This window comes from Hyla sarda, chromosome 5 (genome assembly GCF_029499605.1).
Source record: "Hyla sarda isolate aHylSar1 chromosome 5, aHylSar1.hap1, whole genome shotgun sequence".
NCBI lineage: Eukaryota > Metazoa > Chordata > Amphibia > Anura > Hylidae > Hyla > Hyla sarda.
The window spans coordinates 226,041,043-226,061,883 of record NC_079193.1 but is presented as its reverse complement, the minus strand read 5'-3'; the positions used below and the strand labels follow the sequence as shown (position 1 = coordinate 226,061,883).

At 41.2% G+C, this 20,841-nt stretch overlaps 1 protein-coding gene across 9 annotated transcripts in view; it reads left to right on the top strand.

The window, feature by feature from the left end:
- The window catches only part of ATXN1 (ataxin 1), a 299,798-nt gene that overhangs the window by 211,305 nt on the left and 67,652 nt on the right, over positions 1–20,841 (top strand). For 8 of the 9 annotated variants that reach the window (XM_056521224.1, XM_056521218.1, XM_056521226.1 and 5 more), the window contains one exon: positions 12,351–12,467. The exons of the other annotated variant lie outside the window; for it this stretch is intronic. The gene's annotated coding sequence lies outside the window, so the exon portion shown is untranslated. The remainder of the gene's footprint in view (positions 1–12,350; positions 12,468–20,841) is intronic. 9 annotated transcript variants of the gene reach the window in all.

Genomic DNA, 20,841 nt, shown 5'->3' with positions numbered 1-20,841 from the left:
GCCCCAGTAGGTATGTGCCCCCCAGTAGGTAATTAGGTGCCGCATAGTAACTAGATAAATGTCCCCAGTAGGTAACTGCTTCCCAATAGGGAAATGGTTTGCCCTGTATGGAGAGCCCTCTAGGAAAAAAAAAATAAACATTACATACTCACATCCTGTTTGTGTCCGCCATTGGCAGGATCTTCTTCTCCCAGTTGGGTTCACCCACGGTGAGCAGGGCTGCCATCAGAAATTTTGGGGCCCCTCTCACAGCTCAAGGCCTGGACCCCTAACCCCCCCCCCACACACACACACACACAACCCCCGTGGCATGCCCCACCCCCTAGGGTCCATGCCAACTCCACCCCTAGACACCCCAACCCTAGGAACCACCCCTGATTATTATTAATTTTTTTTTAGAACGACAAAAACAAAGGCAGTAAGAAATGAGTCAGACAGTCATCAGTAATTTCAGCAAGGAATCATTTTTTGACCATAGAATATGTAGCGTGCCACCACGACAAGGTAGACTCTTTTAGGCAGGGCCCTACGCTAACTACACTACCTTTTCTAATCCGCCCTATCAATCTTACCCTAGCACAGGTAACCAAAAAACAGTGTAAAAGCACAAGGTTTAGCACACAGGACTCTACACTAACACTAACTACACTACCTTTTCTTACCTGTCATAGCAATCTTCCCCTTGCACATTTAACCAAAAAAACACCTTAAAAGCACAAGGTTAACTCCTTTACCCTTTTTCATATCTCCCCTAACACATTATTTAAGGAAAAAATCCTAAAATACACAAGGCACTCTTTTGAGAAGGACCCTACACTGACTACACCTTTTTTTCCATGTCTCTCCTAGCTATTTTCCACCTACAGACCCATAGAAGGGATTGGTTTTTTTTGCGCCACCAATTGTACTTTGTAAAGATATCAATCATTTCACCACAAAATCTACAGCACAAAATTATTTGTGGGGCGAAATTGAAAAAACTAAAGACATTTTGTAACTTTTGTGGGGCTTCTGTTTCTATGAAGTGTACTTTTTGGTAAAAATGACACTTTATCTCTATTCTGTAGGTCCATACGGTTACAAGGAGACCTAATTTATATAGGTTTTATTTAAAGGGGTACTCATGTGAAAACCTTTTTTTTTTTTTTTTAAATCAACTGGTGTCAGAAAGTTAAACAGATTTGTAAATTACTTCTATTAAAAAATCTTAATCCTTCCTGTACTTATTAGCTGCTGAATACTACAGTGGAAATTATTTTCTTTTTGAAACACAGAGCTGTCTGCTGACATCATGAGCACAGTGCTCTCTGCTGACATCTCTGTCCATGTTAGGAACTGTCTTGACCAGCATATGTTTGCTATGGGGATTTTCTTCTAACCTGGACAGTTCCTAAAATGGACAGAGATGTCAGCAGAGAGCACTGTGCTCGTGATGTCAGCAGACAGCTCTGTGTTTCAAACGCAGTATTCAGCAGCTAATAAGTAGAGGAAGAATTAAGATTTTTTAATAGAAGTATTTTGCAAATCTGTTAAACTTTCTGGCACCAGTTGATAAAAAAAAAAAAAAAAGTTTTTCACCGGAGTACCCCTTTGACTACAAGCACCAAAATTTGTATGCTGAAAATTGTCATCTTCTGACACCTATAACTTTGAAATGTTTCTGCATACAGGGTTATATGAGGGCTCATTTTTTACGCCATGATCTGTAGTTTTTATCAGGGACTTTTTGATAGTTTATGCACAATTTTGCACTTTGGTACTTTTTTATGTGTACGTCATTGACCGTGTGGTTTAACTAACCTTATAATTCAATAGTTTGGACAGTTACACATGCAGCAGTACCAAATATGTGTATGTTTATTTTTGATTACATTATTTTAAAAAATGTGAAAAGGGGGTGATTCAAACTTTTATAAGCAAGGGGTTACGGTAATTCACTCTTATTATAATTTTTTTTTTTTTTCACACTTTTTACTTTATTTTTAGTCTCCATAGGGGGCTACAACATGCAATCAGAGAATCAGAGCACCGATTGGATGGCGAGGAGGCAGGTAAGGGCCCTCCCGCCATCCACCCAGCTGATTGGGACTCGCTATTTTACTGCGAATATCCCCATCAGCTCCACTGAGCTAACCAGCACTGTTAACTTAAGCATTTAGACACCGCGATCAATGTCACTCACTGAAATTGAAAAAAAAAATTTGTCGGAACTGGCCAGGCCTCCTGGGGGTCCGGGCCCCTTACAGGGGTATCAGTTGTACCCCCCTGATGGCAGCCCTGACGGTGAGTGTCATTACAGTGCATGCGTCTTAGCTGGGAGCAGAGAACAGAGGTCTCCTGCACTTCCTTAGGCCTCTCTTAGACTGCAGACCCATGACAGAGTAAGAGGTGAGATAAAGAGCCAAAGACCCTCTGATTTGCTGGCTTTCATCTTCAACAGCTTCCTAAGGATGCACTTGTAGTTAAAAGCACCGGAAATTCAGAGCAGGTGCAGTACATATGGCGCATTGGGTTTTCATATAGAGGTATACAGACTTTATCTTATGGGTTCATATAGAAAGAAAATTGCGGCATATACTATTACATTCCGTATCATGTAGGTATTCTCTATACTTTTACTAGGGGAGAAAATGATATTAGCACTATATAGAGGCACATAAAAATGTCTATGGCTCCATAACACAGAGTCAACGGGTCGCGGAGTGCCGGCCCGTTACACAGGCTTGGTGCACGTGGCTTTGCCATGTGATTCTGCTATACCCAGGAAATAAATCTTACAGTGCAGTATTGGTTAAAACTTTGCCTGAGGTGTTTTGCAGTTTTTTCCTGATTTCAACAGAAGTAAAAATGTGAGGTTTCAATTTATTTAGCCTGAATATATATAAAGCAGCCGTCAATTGCATTTGCCATCTTTCCTCTTTCTCCTCTTATCAACCGTGTAATTACGTTGTAAATAGTAATATATCTTGTGATATTTTCTTCACTAAATTCCTTGCCTGGGGTATTCTGAAGTGTGAACATGTATACACCTTGTTAGGGCTCGGATAAAAAGGTGCTACCAGCTGAACAATCATTTATGTAAGCAATGCTGGGGCATTCTAGAAGGTAGACTCAGCCATTAGACAAAACACCTATTGATCTGCAACGGTCTACATTTTACAAAATACAATTTTATTTGTACAGTGATTACGTTCCAATATCTATTGGACAGCCATTGTTTGTTGAAACCATTGAGACTATAACTCTATGGTTCTGAGGCCCCCAAAATGTCACCCAAAAATAAGAAAATGTGAGGATTAAAGATGTAAGTAGGTAACTAATACAGATACAGTTCATTGACATTTGTGGTGAGCCAGGAGAGGTGTAAGGGGTGTGAGAAAAGACCATTGTATATTAAAAACATCGTAACCTAAGGCCATTGTAAGTAGAAGGGCCACTGTATATACCCATACACACATACATATTTAATATATGTTCCCCTTTAAGCAAATATAGTGAATTTAATAAATAATAAAAATGTATGCAAGTGTCTAATATGGTAGAAGTATCCGAGACCGGGGATGGGCCAAAAACATTAATTGCTGCTCAGCAAATCACTGTCTAAGGCTATTGACCTATAGCCAGTGTCAGGCAGCTTTTACCACGGCAAATACGATTATGGGGTGCATCAAAAGGAGCATAAATACACAAGATGAGGAAATAATTTACCACTGTACAAATCACTAGTCAGACCACATATAGAATATTGTGTACAGTACTAGGCATAGTGCACAGCAAAGACAAAGGAGAGCTTTAGCAGGTTCAAAGACTACTAACCAAAGTAGTAAATGTAGTGTGTGGATTACAGTTCCCAGAAGAATATTGGAAGCTGGGGTTATTTTGTTAATAAAAATGATGGCTGAGGGGCTACCTTATAACTATGTATAACTATATAAAGAGACAATACAGATATTTTTCCAACAACCTATTTATGTGCAGGACTGTATCTATAACAAGGGGGCATCTTCTACGTCTAGAGGAAAGAAGGTTTCTACACCAGCACAGACTGGGGTTCTTTACTGTAAGAGCGGTGAGACTATGTAGGCTGTGTAGGGTATTACAAGCTTTTCCTATTTGCTTTAATGCCACTCAATATCAGCATATGGTGCTGATACCAATATACAGTGACCATACAGCACCATACATGAAGTCATTGAATAACAGTGCTATATTGTTTCTAAATTATAGATGTTCGGAAAATACCGTAGAAAAACACAAGTAAGCATGACATAGTATTTGCAACATAGGATCAAGCAATTATCATGCTGTTTAGTGTCTGTAAAGCTTTCAATCACCTCATGGATGTACATTGTTTACTTGCAATATCATTATTATCCGGTGGAGAGCAGCTGCCTATTTTACACCGCAGTCCGTGGCCAGAAGCAGGGTGAGAAACACATTCTGACTCCTCATTACTCATCTGGGATATCTGGCGGCATCCAAATAGCAAGCCAGCCAACATGAACCCTTTCTCAATGTACAAAATGCTCTGCTCCAAAATTTCTCACTTAAGACGTTTCAGTCAACAGATGCTCAAAGCTTCATTTTTGATTTCTTAGTATTACTAAACAATTTGAATATGTACATTACAACTAATGGTTCTGCATTTGCCTGTGAGATACAGTAACATGTAAAGCAGCTCTTTAAAGGCACACACCTGGAATTGGCAGGTTCTTGACTCTAGAGAAAATTTACAGGCACCAGATTTGTTTCTCCATCTTCGTGGACTGTAGACTCTCGTGAGCAGGGCCCAAGCTCTTTGTGTTTGAATATTTAGTATGTAATATTGTAATGTCATAGTTACATAGTTCATAAGATTGAAACAAGACAAGAGTCCATCAAGTTCAACCTCTATCTCTATTGTGTCCATACTGAGTTGATCCAGAGAAAGGCAAAAACACTTTATGAGGCTGATGCCAATTGCCCCATACCAGGGGGGGAAAATACTTCCTGACATTCAGGATAAATCCCTGGATCAACGTTCTGTCCCAGTAAATCTAGTATCCATAACCTGTAATGTTATTACTCTCCAGAAATGCATCCAGGCCCCTTATGAACTCTTTTATTGAGATTTCAATGACCACTTCCTCTGACAGACAGTTCTATAGTCTCACTGTTCTTACAGTTAAGAACCCCTGTCTGTGCTGGTGTAAAAATCTTCCTTCCTCTAGATTTATATTAATATATAGTTATCAGGTTGCCCCTATGTCAGATACTTCTAGCATAGGGGATAAGATGTCTGATGGCATTGGTCCCACCCCCTATCATCTGCCTTATGAAGTGAAGATCGCTCAGTGTCTGATAACTCACGATCACGGAGCCGGAGTGACATCACGGCTCCACCCCTTGTGACATCATGCCCCGCCCCCTCAATGCAAGCCTATGGGAGGCCACCACGCCCACATGTAACGGCCACCACGCCCACTCCCATAGACTTGCATTGAGGGGGCGGAATGTGATGTCACAAGGGGATGGAGCCGTGACATCACGATACTCCAGCCCCGTGATCGTGAGTCATCAGACAGGGAGCCATCTTCGCTCTGTGAGGCTGATGATAGGGGGTGCTGCATGAGAGATTGCGGGGCTCCCCAGCGGCGGGACCCCTATGATCAGATATCTTATCCCCTTTGTCTTAGGAGTACCCCTCCTTTTAAGTGTTGGTGCTGTATAAATATTATTATTATTAATACTATTGTCATTTCTGCAACTGAAAAACACCGCCATGCATCATAATATTGTTTCTGTCTCTGAATATTATTCCTGCACAATGTGCCTGAAAACCATTTTTAGATGAATTGGATCATTGCAGAATTTTTTTGCTACAGATCTTCTGCATATGGTCCCATCATCCCAGTGGTTGGCCAATCATAAAGATACATGGGGAGATTTATCAAAAACTGTGCAGAAGAAGAGTGGTGCAATTGCCCATGGTAACCAATCAAATTGCTTCTTTCAAAATGTTTAAAATGAAAGAAGCAATCTGATTGGTTGCCATGAACAACCGCAAACACTTTTCCTCTGTGTTGATAAATCTCCCCCACAGTTTTTACTGTATGCATATTGAATGGCTAATTCCATTGATAATAAATTTATTCTATGGGGATTTCAGTATTCTCTTACAAAATGTAAAAATTACCGGGTATCAGGCGCGATCCACATCAGTGATATTGTTCCACACAGACATTGCTCATTGGCTAATAAAGAAACCCTTTTACCAACGTCTGTCTGGAACAATATCACTCATGTGGATCGCACCTGATACTCGGTAATTTTTATCCTCTGAACTCCATTGCATATATCGGTCCGGAGCAACCCGTGACGTCGATCACTGGGAGGCTGCACCACTGACAAGGATAATCCTGCATGCTTTGAAAGTTGTTGTGTCTGGTAAAACACAACAACAGAAGGTGAGCAAACTAATTCATTGCTTTTTGGTCTGCATCACCTTTACCCTACAATACTACTCTATGGGAAGCTCTGCGCTCCTTTGTTTTTTCTCCATATAGTTCTTACAAAATGTAACACTTGCCAACATTTATGGCCACATTAATACCCATATCTCTGCTTTACCTGCAGTGCACACTGGTGCATTATAACTGAATCATGTGTAGAAACTGGCAACCATTTTATTGGATAGTCACATGTGCAAGAAAGAGAAAGAATGGAGCACATACCGTAAAATTCCTTACAGGTGCAGCTTTATTTTTTAAACAGGGAGACGGTTACAGAGGGGCGGACAGGTGCTTCGGGGGAGTTTTGTGCTACGGTCCGTGTCAAGCTAATCTGTGCTTCATCAGGCCTATGAAGCACAGATTAGTGTGACACAGACCGTAGCCCGAAGCACCCATCCGCCCCTCTGTAACTGTCTCCCTGTTTAAAGAATAAAGCTGCACCTGCACAGAATTTTACGGTATGTGCTCTGTTCTCTCTCTTTCTTGCATATGTGATTATTGCGGATGAATTATACATAGCATTCAGCACTATCCTACAAATTCTTTTACTGACCAAAGTTGAGTTTTCTTTGTCAGGGTATGTTAACACAGTATTAAAATGTGCAGAATGTCCACCCAGAAAACATGGCAGACATTCCGCACATTTTAAAGTTCTGGCGGGTGCTAGGACCACTCAGAAATGCGCCGTCTCATAGACAGCAATGCATTTATTCTTTTTGCGGCTGTCGAAATCGGGATTTCTGCGGCAGAAACATCTGCCACAGAGATTCCACCATGTGCACAATGCAGAGAAATCCCATTGAAAACAATGGGATTCTGCTGCAGCGGAATGTCCGTGCAGAATATTTTCAACAGAATTCCGCACGGCTATTCCGCCGTTTGTGAACATACCCTCAGGGGTTTTTAGATATTTTTTCATAAATAGAATACCAATGCCTCATGCCCAATGCCCATTAGGATAGTATAACATAAAGGAGTTTTCCAGGCTAATATAATTGATGGCCTACCCACAAGATGTACTGGCCTATCCACTGAAAATTAGAGACAGAGTGGGAGATTTATCAAAACCTGTGCAGAAGAATAGTGAAGCAGTTGCCTACAGAGACCAATCAGATTGCTTCTTTCATTTTTAGAAAGGCTTAAGCCTCTGAAAAATATAAGAAGCAATCTGATTGGTTGCTATGATCAACTGCTCCACTTTTTCTCTGCACAGGTTTTGATAAGTCTCCACCATAGTCTACGGGGGGATGAGATCTTGTATAAATGTCAAATACGAGCTATATAAAGGCCAAAAATAGCACTTCTCCTCTTGTAAACCCAAACATCAAAGATTATACATGGCTACTGTAAAATAGCTTTTAAACCTTATTTATTTCATGTTATATGTATCTGGTTAATCCCATTTGTTATGACTGTGTACTGTGTGCATTGTTATTTTGTCTTTTGCAGTGTGCAGTGCTGTCATTGATTTGTTCCTGGGATCTAAAGCTATAGAGATAGATAAATAAAGGATTCATATGGCTTTTAGAACAGTAAGACAGCTCAATAATGCATTAATACATAGGGAATGTAGTGCTTCAGAAGGATTTAGATATATACTGGGTATAGTATTCATAGTCATGTGGCTGATCAGCAGATATATTGTTGTGCATCAGATATATTATCATCCACATACAGCTACAGCTTTGTCTAATTTCACAGATTTTTTCATGTGCTAAGCTTTTTTTCCCCTAAGTATCATACAAAGCTTTGACCTCTGTAAAACTTCAAGATTTCTTGGAATGTTCCCAGTTACTGTGGTCCCAGCAATGGTTTTCAGGGCTGGTTACAAAGGTTGGAATACACTTTTAAGGAATATTTAAATATTTATCCATCACCCAAATATCTACCTTAAAGGGGTACTCCACCCCTAGATATCTTGTCCCCTAACCAAAGGATAGGAGATAAGATGTCTGATCGCAGGGGTCCCGGCGCTGGAGACCCCCACAATTTAGGCTGCGGCACCCCAGACATCCAGTGCACGGAGTGATGGCGATGCAGGGCGATGTGGGGCGGAGGCTCGAAACATCATGGTCACGCCAGCTCGTGACCTCACGGCCACGCTCCCTCATGGCGATGTCGATGTCGGGCAGAGGCTCGAAACGTCACGGTCATGTCCGCTTGTGACGTCACGGCCATGCTCCCTCAATACAAGCCTATGGGAGCCGTCACGCCCCCTCCCATAGACTTGCATTGAGGGGGTGTGGCCATGATGTCACGAGTGGGGCATGACCGTGACGTCACAAGCCCCTGGAACTACAGCCAAGGCTCTAAACGAACGCCAGGTGCAGCAGGGAGATCGTGGGGGTCCCCAGTAGCAGGAGCCCCGCGAACAGACATGTCTAGGGTCAGAGTACCCCTTTAACAAACCCAGTTTATTCAGTTCAAAGCCCATGGAATTTATATTCCCTGTAGATCCTTTCCTCGACATTATAAGGGTATGTTCACACGTGTGTATTTTGTTGCGTGTTTTGCCGCAGATTTTCCAAGGTGGATTTTGCTACCCAATTGAAGTGAATGGGTAGCAAAATCAGCTGCGGAAAATCTGTATCAAAATACATATGGGAGAATGTATCCATAGCATGGTACAGATTGAGATTGACACATGGCAGATTGAGTTTTAGACATTTTTGGAACTTGAAATTAGTCCCATAGATCTATACGCACACGTTTCTGCAAATTCCGTTCAGATGAATAGCTCAGACCAAGAAATTTCTACAACAAAACGGCACTGTATTTTTACAGTTGTCTCAATTGCCTTTTAGTACATTTTGACAGGCCCATTGCTTTGCAGAATACAACCTCCTGTAATGGTTGTCTGTATTCTGCAGAGAGCACAAGGAATGCAAATTCTGTTCTGAGTAACTCTTGCTCTAATGTACCACATCATATAAAGTGACTTATGAGACATATTAAAAAAAATAGAGATATGGCAGTAAAAAAAACATAATCTAAAATTAGAGGTGTAATATAATAGTTACAATATTATCATATTATTACCATATTATCATATCATAACACTGTATGCCACTGTACTGTAAGAAAGTAAATGTGCAATACAGTGTACCTAAAATCTGCAACTAGTGATAACTTTGTAATGTTCTTATGCATGTGTAGTAACCAAAGTTAAAAAAAAAAAAAAATAGTTGAAAAAAATATTCTATTTGTATAATTGACAGTAAATTCCATAGCTTTGTCAAAAATAAAGAGGGATAAGTCCTCTGGCGGTGGCATGTCATATAATTCTTTTACTTGACATCTACACAATAAATTAGAATATTAGAATAATGTTGACTTTTGGCAGCCAACCATCTATTGTGTATGGGGACTTCTTCCTCCATTGCAGATTTTGGGGGAGAGAAGGGTGAGATATTAATTGTAATTTTGAGTTCTGGAGATAATATATGCAAAGAACATGTGCAATGTATATAAATGTGCTATGATTTACAAAAAAAGGATTGTTCTAGCAGAAACAAAGTGTATTTGGTTTGGAATGCCTGCTGCTAGTTTTATGTAGACACATTGATGCGTCCCCCTGCTTTGCTTTTTTAATACAGATTTATCCAAATACTCTAGTTAAATATTACTAATGTAGAAATTGGCATCAAAACAATCATTCTGTGTCATATAAATAGGAATACGTTAAATAATATTTATAGTGTACTGGAAAGGCATACGTAGAGGCAGTCCATTCACCTGGTATGGCGGCCACAAGGACTGGTGGTCCCTTAAGGCTAGCCTAAACTTTTCTTCCTATAGGTAAGGTAATTTGTGCTCATTTTCCTACATTTAGAATCATAGCAACATTAGTAATGGAGTAATAAGAAATAAACAGGGGACCATAAAAGCAACATTTTCAAGGTTTTGGGAATTTTGGCATGAACTAGTAATGGCAAGTGCCTCGCTTGCTGTACGTACAGTTTGTCTGTCAATATATAGCTCCTTTTTTGCTTGTTGTAATACAGTTATGCTAGTTAAATACCTGGGGATTATACATTCAGCATTCTGAGACCATGGTCCATATACTACTTTACCCCAGCATCCCCTATAGTTATTTTTTATGCTATTTTCAGTGTGTGAGTTTAAATGGTTCCAGTTGGTTTAAACAAATTTACTCCATTTGATAGCCTATGTGATTTCTAATATATTTATCCATCACATGGTTTGCCAAAAATGACTCCTTACCCCCAGAAAAAAAGCTCTAAAGTCTTGGCTTACTTCCTTGCAAACTGCTGTCCTCTGTCTGTTGTTGTTAGGGGAATTCCATCTGCAGAGACACCAAGAGGGAACACAGAGGCCAGGCTTAGCTAGTGCTATGTGTAGGAGAGAGCTTGGACTGTACATATGCAAGCTGAGTCTATATGCCTCCAGCAGAGGGTTCATGTTATGCTCCAGAGGGTTTAAACAATGTCCTACCTCTTATCTTTTGCCATCCATAAATGTCTGTGTGCGCTTAACAATGCATACAAAATGTTGTGCCCCTATAAATTTTTTGTGTGTAGTAACCCCCCCCCCCCACACACACACACACTACGCTACATCACTGATTAAATTGTACTTGTCAGTATTATTACTATTCAAAATAATATATTATAGATTAGCCTATTTGAATTACCTTTCTAATGTACTTTTTAATAAAATTGTGTAGTTTTGGGTGTTAAATTAACCCCTAAAAGTTCAGCCACCAGGGGTCCTGCTTTTATTCCTGCCTGTAGTTCTGCTTGCAGATTTTCTCCTGCTAGGCAGAGCTGCCACACTGTAGAGTTACTCCCTTCAGTAATGAAGCGTTACTCCCTTCAGTAATGAGGGTGTGTGTGTGTCTGCAGCTTCAGGTAATCACAGCCCATCTCACACTGAACTGTTCTGGGCTGTATGTAAGGAGAAAGAGACCAAAAAAATGTGAGGACAGCGCCTCGTGTAATTCTGTGGGTCCAGAAGGGTGGTGAGGGTGTGGGATGGGACTCTCACCTGGGTTAAACCTTGAGGTTATGCATATCACCCCTGTAATTGGGGTACTCTAGGAGACTTGCAAGCCATCTGGAGTCTGACCAGTGCCAACTGCGTGGAACCGGTAATGGAATGTAAACGGTAAAGGAGAGATAAGGATAAAGGGGACTAATAAAATGGATTATATCAGAGCAAGACGTGTTTCGGGTGTTGTACCACCCTTCCTCAGTTGCAGATGAAATTGAGGAAGGGTAGTACAAGAACACGAAACGCATCTTGCTCTGATGTAATCCATTTTATTTGTTTTCTTTTGTTTGTTTTATACAATAAGCAAGCCTTTATTGAAGAAACAGGAACTCCTTCATCCTTGATTTACCTTTTGGGGATAGCGCCTATTGGAGATAGTCCTTTTTATCCTTATCTCTCCTTATGTGGGCTGTATGTAGCAGAGTGAGGGAGGAAGTTCTCCCCAGCAAGGCTTCAAATGATGTTATGTGTGCTGGGAAACCCCCTTCCCAGTCTGTGGAGCTCACATAGAGTGAGCAGAAAATACAGAACACTATCAAGGTAGAAAACTAAAAAAATTATAAAAATAAAGGCAGGGGTGGTTTATCACGATGGAGGGAGAGAACTGGGAGGATTGTGAAACTTATCAAGCAAATGACGGGTACTCTTTAAATGGCCCATTTTGTGCAGTATTGTTAATCTTGCAAAGCTTGCACTGTTGGATTTCACATAGCTGTGAACAGCACATAAGGTCTCATATTCATAAACCTCAATAAAATGCATTTAGTCTAACTATCAGGTGTAAGCTACTGCCAATATGTTCAGCAATTACATGTAGTTATCTCATTCTTTGTTTCCTTTGTTCAGGTATTTATTTATGTGAATAAAGAGGGTGCTGGAAACTGCTAGGAGAGACTTAACCATTACCGTTACTGGGAAGGATAGCCTAGCTGAAACGTCTGCAGACCTGCCACAGTGAATGCTGTAAGTAATCTGAGTCACATTTTGATATTTACTGTTTTTTTGTAGGCTTTGGGGATATATATATATATATATATATATATATATATATATATATATACATACAAAATAGATGTACATAATAGCCAAAACCAAAGACACATAATCTGGTCCATATTATAGAATGGTTTTCCTAATAGGTACCTTAATAGTATATTTGCTACGATATGTTGATTATAATGCGCCAGCTTATGTTTTTAACTTTGACAGATACAGAAATAATTGAGTTAGTGACTGTTGATGTATATGCATTGCTGGTCGCTTACACAGCTTATACAAAGTGTGTAGAGAGTGTGAGGGCTGAAGCATATTGGCACGCTGCTGTAAGATGCTGTACAAAAGCCATAGAGTCGACTAAATCTGAACATCTGTAGGAAGTGTTCACACATGCATTTTATTCTGAACTCAATGAATTAATGACAAATGTAATATTTTTGCTTTTCATGTGTGGGTTGTTAGTTGTAGGGATGTGCATAGATGTATGCATCTTTCTAAAATTCTATCTAACTCTAATTCACATGGCATTTAAGGCTACTTTCACATTGCCGTTGAGCTCCACTTAAGGGTGCTCCGTCAAACAACCTGTTAAAAGGACGGTAGTTGAGCGGAGACACCCAATGGACTCCATTCAAGTCAATGGTATCCACTGGGACCCAATGGTGTCCATTGCGTAAAGAGTCCAGTTAGATCCATTGTTCATCGCAGAACTGACCCTAAAAGGGAAGGAGCTCAACAGCAATGGGAACATAGCCTTACAAGACACATTCAATATCCTAATCCTTGTCCAATTTTACCATTTACCATTAGCTTAATGAATTTCCATATTTAAAGGGGTACTCTGCCCCTAGACATCTTATCTCGTATCCAAAGGATAGGGGATAAGATGTCTGATCGCAGGGGTCATGCCGCTGTGACCCCCCGTGATCTCCCTGCAGCACCTGGTGTTCATTTAAAACGCCAGCTGCGGCACCAGAGGCAGCCGCCATGCCCCCTCCCATAAACTTGCATTGAGAGGCAGGATGTAATGTCACGAGGGGGCATGGCCATGACGTCAGTGCTGCATCGCTAGTCATCAAGCACTGAGCGAAGACCACTCCGTGCACCAGATGACTGCGGTGCCGCAGCAGAGATCGTGGGGGTTCCCTTCGTCGAGACCCCCAAAATCAGACATCTTATCCCCTATCCTTTGGATAGAGGATAAGATGTCTAGGGGTGGAGTAAGCTACAGTATGGCGTATGCAAAAGAAGCCATTTTGTTGCCAGCCCCATATACATATTGACGTGTTATCCTTTTATCCTTAATTTTTAATTCTCAGTCCATAAAAAGGTGTCTACACCCATCTGAATGGACTGCTGGGTCTCCTTTAAAAAGTAAAAATAAAAAAACTTTTGACATGTCACAGAGAGTTGTCAAAAGTTTAGATCCATCTGGGTCTTAAAGGGATACTCCCGTGGAAAACTTTTTTTTGTTTTTAAATCAACTGGTGCCAGAAAGTTAAACAGATTTGTAAATCCCGTCTATTAAAAAATCTTAATCCTTCCAGTACTTTTTAGGGGCTTTATACTAAAGAGAAATCCAAAAAAGAAATGCATTTCCTCTGATCTCATGACCACAGTGCTCTCTGCCGACCTCTGCTGTCCATTTTAGGAACTGTCCAGAGTAGGAGAAAATCCCCATAGCAAACATATGCTGCTCTGGACAGTTCCTAAAATGGACAGCAGAGGTCAGCAGAGAGCACTGTGGTCATGACATCAGAGGAAATGCATTTCTTTTTTGGATTTCTGTTTAGTATAAAGCCCCTAAAAAGTACTGGAAGGATTAAGATTTTTTAATAGAAGTGATTTACAAATCTTCCTTGCAAGTCCATTTATCGGGTGAGTGCCATCATTTCTTCTACATTGCCATGTTGTAAGAATTCTTCTTTCTGCAAGATTGAGCCCCACCCCTAGGACTATATCCACACTTGCACTTTATGTGCGTACTATTGTTCACTCCCTGTATAGCAGTGCCGCATAGTGTTTCTACCTTGATTGATTTACAAATCTGTTTAACTTTCTGGCACCAGCTGATTTAAAAAAAAAAAAGTTTTCCACGGGAGTACCCCTTTAATGCTATTCCCCAGCCGATCAGGAGAATGAGCTTCCCATCGCACGTTCGGGTTGTGTTGCATTTTCCAATACTGCAATGAAATTTGCCTTTACTCACTTTTGGAAACTGACGTGATGCAGTTCTAAACTTCAATGCAACTGCAACGCCACCCGAACGTGTGTTTTTATTTATTTATTTTTTTTTACCCTAAAAAGCATGTGTGGTGACATTTTTAGAAGCCTGGCCAGACCAAAACACTCGACTGGTTTCGGAAAGAATAAAATGTTCATTACTACTCTATGTATTCAGACAATAAAGTAGATGCCTGATAATGTATATTGGTAAGGTGCTATCATTTTATGGATACTACCTTTGGAATAATGTTGTTAATGTGTTCTGAGTTATAGACAAATAGTAACAAAGATGTTAACAAGGTTAGCCATTCATGATCCGCGGTCAAGTTGACCAGAATAACATCAAGGCTGAGTTTGGAAAACCTGATATGTGTGGATATCTTTGTCTTTCTAACCCCCTGATCTTAGAAGAAAACAGGTCACTGCCTCCCACAGGGACAGCACACTCATTTTTTTGCTGCTGTGGACATTCATTCATTTCTTCTGCCTCAGCTATTCATAATGGAGCAGACATTGATGTGTAGGATATACTGTATAGGAGAGGTCTCCAAACTGTTTACGTTCAACCATTGCAAATCCCGTTGCAACTCCCAACGTACCTTTAGTTGTCCAGGCATGCTGGGAGTTATAGTTTTGCAATAGCTGGAGGTTTACAATTTGAAGACTACTGCTGTATAGAAGAGATAAGACTTTCATCAAATAAACCTTATTAGCCCCTTCCCGCAAATGAACGTATATTTACGTCCACTGCGGGCTTCCGCTGTATGACGCATGCTTAGCAGCTGAGTGCGCATCAGACAAGGCGGGTCCCGGTTGCTATCAGCAATCGGGACCCACGGGTAATGCCGGATATTGCCGATCGGGCTGATGTCCGACATTAACCCTTTAGACACCGCAATCAAAGTTGATTGCGGTGTCTAAAAGGGGTAAATCCCATTCCCGGCTAGCTCAGTGTGCTGATCGGGACTGCCATGGCGAAACCACAGTATCCTGATCAGCTGAAAGGACGGCGAGAAGTCTCTTACCGAAAGGTGCACTGGGTAGAAACAGAAGCCTCCCAAAAGTTGCAAAATTGTGTTTTTTTTTTTTGTTTTTTTTTTCAATTTTGCCCTACAATTTTTTTTTTCTATTTGTTTCACTGTACATTTGGAGGTAAAATGAGTGACTGAATAACAAAGTACAATGGGTGACGCAAAAAAACATGCCCTTATACTGGTCTTTAGATGGAAAAATAAAAGAGTTAAGTCTATTAGAAGGCGAGGAGGAACAAAAACATTTTTTTTAAATGAATAAATAAAAATGGCCCAGTCCTGAAAGGGTTAATAGTACAGATTGAAAATATGGGGAAAAAAATTTCTAATAGTATTTACATCATAATTCAGATTCACTTTATGGGCAAATGTATAATCTATCTTATCCAATACAGCAGTGGTCTCAAACTGTGGCCCTCCAGATGTTGCAAAACTTCAACTCCCAGCATGCCCGGACAGCCGTTGGCTGTCCGGGCATGCTGGGAGTTGAAGTTTTGCAACATCTGGAGGGCCATAGTTTGAGACCACATGCATACAGTATAAGGAACAAAAACTCTGAACAGGAAAGTCTGATGCTGAGCATGGTTTGGAATGATCTCCCTCTACTGGAGAATCCGTGAACTGTATCAGTCTACAATACAGCACAATAAGGATCACAGGCCTGTGTAGGCCCGAGATCAGCACAGTTTGTGGCTTACTGGGTTTTACTATTATTCCTATGTCTTTCTTGTTCCATGATTTGTGTGTACCAACAATAAGGCTAGGTTCATACTACGGAATTTCCGACAGAAATTCAGTCGTAAAATTTCCATCAGAAATTCCGCTTGCTAAAATGTCTAGTGTAGGGAATGGTTTTCCGTTCACAAATTCACACTTCGGAATTTGTGAAGCGGAAAATCCGCTTAGTAAATCCGCTTAGAAATTTCCTCCTGAAGAAAGGCGGTGCTCTTTCTTCAGGCGGGATTCCTCGCGGAACACATTGCAGTCTATGGGAGACTGCAGTGTCCACGCGGTCCTAGCGCCGACTTATTCAGTCGGCGCAGGCGGAACGCAGAATCTCCGGGTGGAAATTTTCTGCCCAGAGATTCCGTAGTCTGAACCAAGCCTAATACTTACTTTACCTTAGATTGGACTTGTGCAACAGCCATTGACTAATGTCGCTGCTCTACGTTGCTAAAAGTTTTGGGGCAACTTTCTTTATTTTGAAGGCAACGCATTGCATAAGGCAGTGTTTCCCAACCAGGATGCCTCTAGCTGTTGCAAGACTACAACTCCCAGTTGTAGCTGAAGTTGTAGTTTTGCAGCAGCTGGAGGCATCCTGGTCGGGAAACACTAGTATAAGGCCTTTTCCACGCTGTGGACATTCAGCAGATAAAATTTAGCTTGCATCAGAGTCCCAATGTTTTCAATGGGATTCTGCTGCTCTGTACACACTGCTGAATTTCCACAATGGAATTCCACCGGCGGAATGGACATCCACCAAAAGAATGTTTATTCTTTGGGTGGAATTCAGCAGCAGAATCCCATAGAAGTCAAATCAGTTGTGTGAATGGAATACGCTGCGGCTGCATTAGGACATGTTCACATGGCTAAAACTGTGCCGGAAAATACATGCAGAAATTCTGCACATTTACTTGATTCTACAGCACTAGGAGTGGTTTGAAATGCGCCGTTTCCAGAGAGTGGAATGCGTAGAAATATTGAACTGGTTTAATGTTTCTGCGGACACCGGAATTGTGATATTCGCAGCAGAAACATCTGCCAAGGACATTCCGCAGTGTGCACTGTTCAATCTCATTGAAATCAATGGGAACATAGACTTAAAGGGGTACTCCAGTGGAAAACATTTTTTGTTTTTTAAATCAACTGGTACCGGAAAGTTAAACAGATTTGTGAATTACTTCTATTTAAAAATCTTAATCCTTCCAGTACTTATCAGCTACTGTATGCTCCACAGGAAGTTCTTTTCTTTTTGAATTTCTTTTCTTTCTGACCACAGTACTCTCTGCTGACACGTCTGTCTATGTCAGGAACTGTCCAGAGCAGGATAGGTTTGCTATGGGGATTTTCTCCTGCTCTGGACAGTTCCTGAAATGGACAGAGGTGTCAGCAGAGAGCACTGTGGTCAGACTGAAAAGAAATTCAAAAAGAAAAGAACTTCCTCTGTAACATACAGCACCTGATAAGTACTGGAAGGATTAAGATTAGAAGTAATTTACAAATCTGTTTAACTTTCTGGCACCAGTTGATTTATAAAAAAAAGTTTTCTACTGGAGTACCCCTTTATGAAAAGTCTCCTATAAGTCTCCTGGTTAACATATTTTTGTTTTGTTTTTTTGGATCAGCTGATTTGTTTTCTTTCATTTTTTCCCCTTAGGCTCCGCTATAGGACCACAAAATATTACACAATTAAAAACGCCTACAAAAATAATTGTGGGAATTCCCAGTTTAAAATTTGTAAAAGTGTCTTTTTACAGATGTCTTATGTCTTTGGGGAAAACATTTGCATAAAGGAGTCCTAAAAGTACATTAAAGAAATGTATTATTCTGAATGGGACAGAATTCTACCATAATGGGGGAGATTGTCATATTCCGCACTTATAAAGCTTCACCCATCGTCATTGGGCACACCTATAAATCCAATTGATCTGTGGTCGCCCCTGCGCTCACTGCAACTCTGAGCTGGCTTAGATTTCTGTGACATTTGCTGGCACACATCAGACCTAAATACACATTTGAGGAGGGCGACCCTCCATGTCAAGCTACACCCCTCTCCCTGTCGCACAGGTTCATGGTCAAAGATCCAGGTCAAGCACAGGAGATTTAATACAGTACAGGATGATCAGGCAGAGATGAGTCAAGAGGTCAGGCATACGTCAAACACAGGATTTCAGATCATGTAAAAGTGAATACTTACACTAGGGATAAACCACTATATAGCTCAGGCACCCAAAACTGCAGCAGAAGAGGAATCTAGGTCATTGGGGACTGCCAGAGGAAATCTTGGCATGGCACAGGAGCCAGTGGTGGCTTTGAGTGGCGCTGGCAGCAGCCAATCACCAGCATTACACTTTATGTAGCAAAACAGATAAAGTGATCTTGCTGATCACTTTTCTCTCAGCTTGTTCTGATAAATAATGTAAATTGTGTTCAATGCATATACTGTACATGTCATATGGAGGAAGCTGGTATTTATCATGTGATTACAAATTTTTGGCCTTTTAACCATTAGCCCTCAGTATAATGCCATGCAGTGACCAAATTTCCATTACAGGCCATCTCTGTGCAAACAATGTACTCGGCACACTCTTTGTCTTATCTGTGAAACAAATCTTCCCCTCACAGCTCTCCCCCTACAAAATCTTCCCCTCTCAGATCTTCCCCTCTCAGATCTTCCCCTCTCAAATCTTCCCCTACCAGATCTTCCCCTCTCAGATCTTCCCCTACCAGATCCTCCCCTCTCAGATCTTCCCCTCTCAGATCTTCCCGTACCAGATCTTCCCCTCTCAGATCTTCCCCTACCAGATCTTCCCCTCTCAGATCTTCCCCTCTCAGATCTTCCCCTCTCAGATCTTCCCCTCTCAGATCTTCCCCTACCAGATCTTCCCCTCTCAGATCTTCCCCTCTCAGATCTTCCCCTTCCAGATCCTCCCCTCTCAGATCTCCCCCTACCAGATCTTCCCTTCTTAGATCTTCCCCTCTCAGATCTTACTCTCACAGCTCTTCCCCTACCATATCTTCCCCTCTCAGATCTTCCCCTACCAGATCTTCCTCTCTCAGATCTTCCCCTACCAGATCTTCCCCTCTCAGATCTTACCCTCACAGCTCTTCCCCTACCAGATCTTCCCCTCTCAGATCTTCCCCTCACAGCTCTTCCCCTACCAGATCTTCCCCTCTCAGATCTTCCCCTACCAGATCTTCCCCTCTCAGATCTTCCCCTCTCAGATCTTCCCCTCACAGCTCTTCCCCTACCAGATCTTCCCCTCTTAGATCTTCCCCTACCAGATCTTCCTCTCTCAGATCTTCCCCTACCAGATCTTACTCTCACAGATCTTCCCCTCGCAGATCTTCCCCTACCAGATCTTCCCCTCTCAGATCTTCCCCTCTCAGATCTTTCCCTCTCAGTTCTTCCCCTCTCAGATTTTCCCCTCTCAGTTCTTCCCCTCCCAGATGTTCACCTCTCAGATCGTCTCCTACCAGATCTTCCCCTCTCAGATCTTCCCCTCACAACTCTTGTAACTGTCCTAGGAGAGTATTCTCATAAACCATGAATGGAAAGAGAAAAACATCTGTGCAGCAACTACACAGGAATGCAAAATGACTGCTTAGCTAGTTCTCATGTGATCGGTTTACTTACACACTCAGTACAGTAGCATATACAGAAATTACTGTAAATCATCACACATAGCAAAATAAATTTCAAAATATTCACAAAAAATTCATACATCAAAGCAATCTGGTCCCACCCATGGGCCTTTATATAATAAAGAAAACATTATGCCACATTGAATACTAAATACTAGCTACAATTTAGTTTTTTTTTATACTTGTGAAACAATATTAAGACTTACAACGCAACACCAATAAGGAAGATAAATAAAGAAGCAGTAGGAAATAAAGTGGAGAGATCACCTACAGCAACCATTGGCTTGCCTCCATCCATCATTTTAGTGTGGGTTATAAAATGAAAACAGGAGGCCAAGCATACAATCCAATATTGTCAGTGAGTAAAATAGCAGAGACCAGAGAACAACCTATCCTTCTACTTCCCCTCAGGCCTGGTGGGCAGAACACTGCTTATATATTAATATTATATATTATTATTGTGTGCCAGGGTCCACATACATTGTAAGAGAGACAACCTCTTTCAAAATGTGCCCACCAGGGCAATCAGATGATCCTGACCTCACTTTTAGGACCCCTGGCAAACAGTTGAAATTGTTGGGGAAGCCATGGCCTGTGATTTCACCTACATTGGTTGCTGCAGTGGAACTGTTGTATCGCCTGACAGCCATTCAGATGAGAGACCATATATGTTATGGAACTATGGTTCGTGTCTTCTGCTCCTCCCCACCAACCTAACA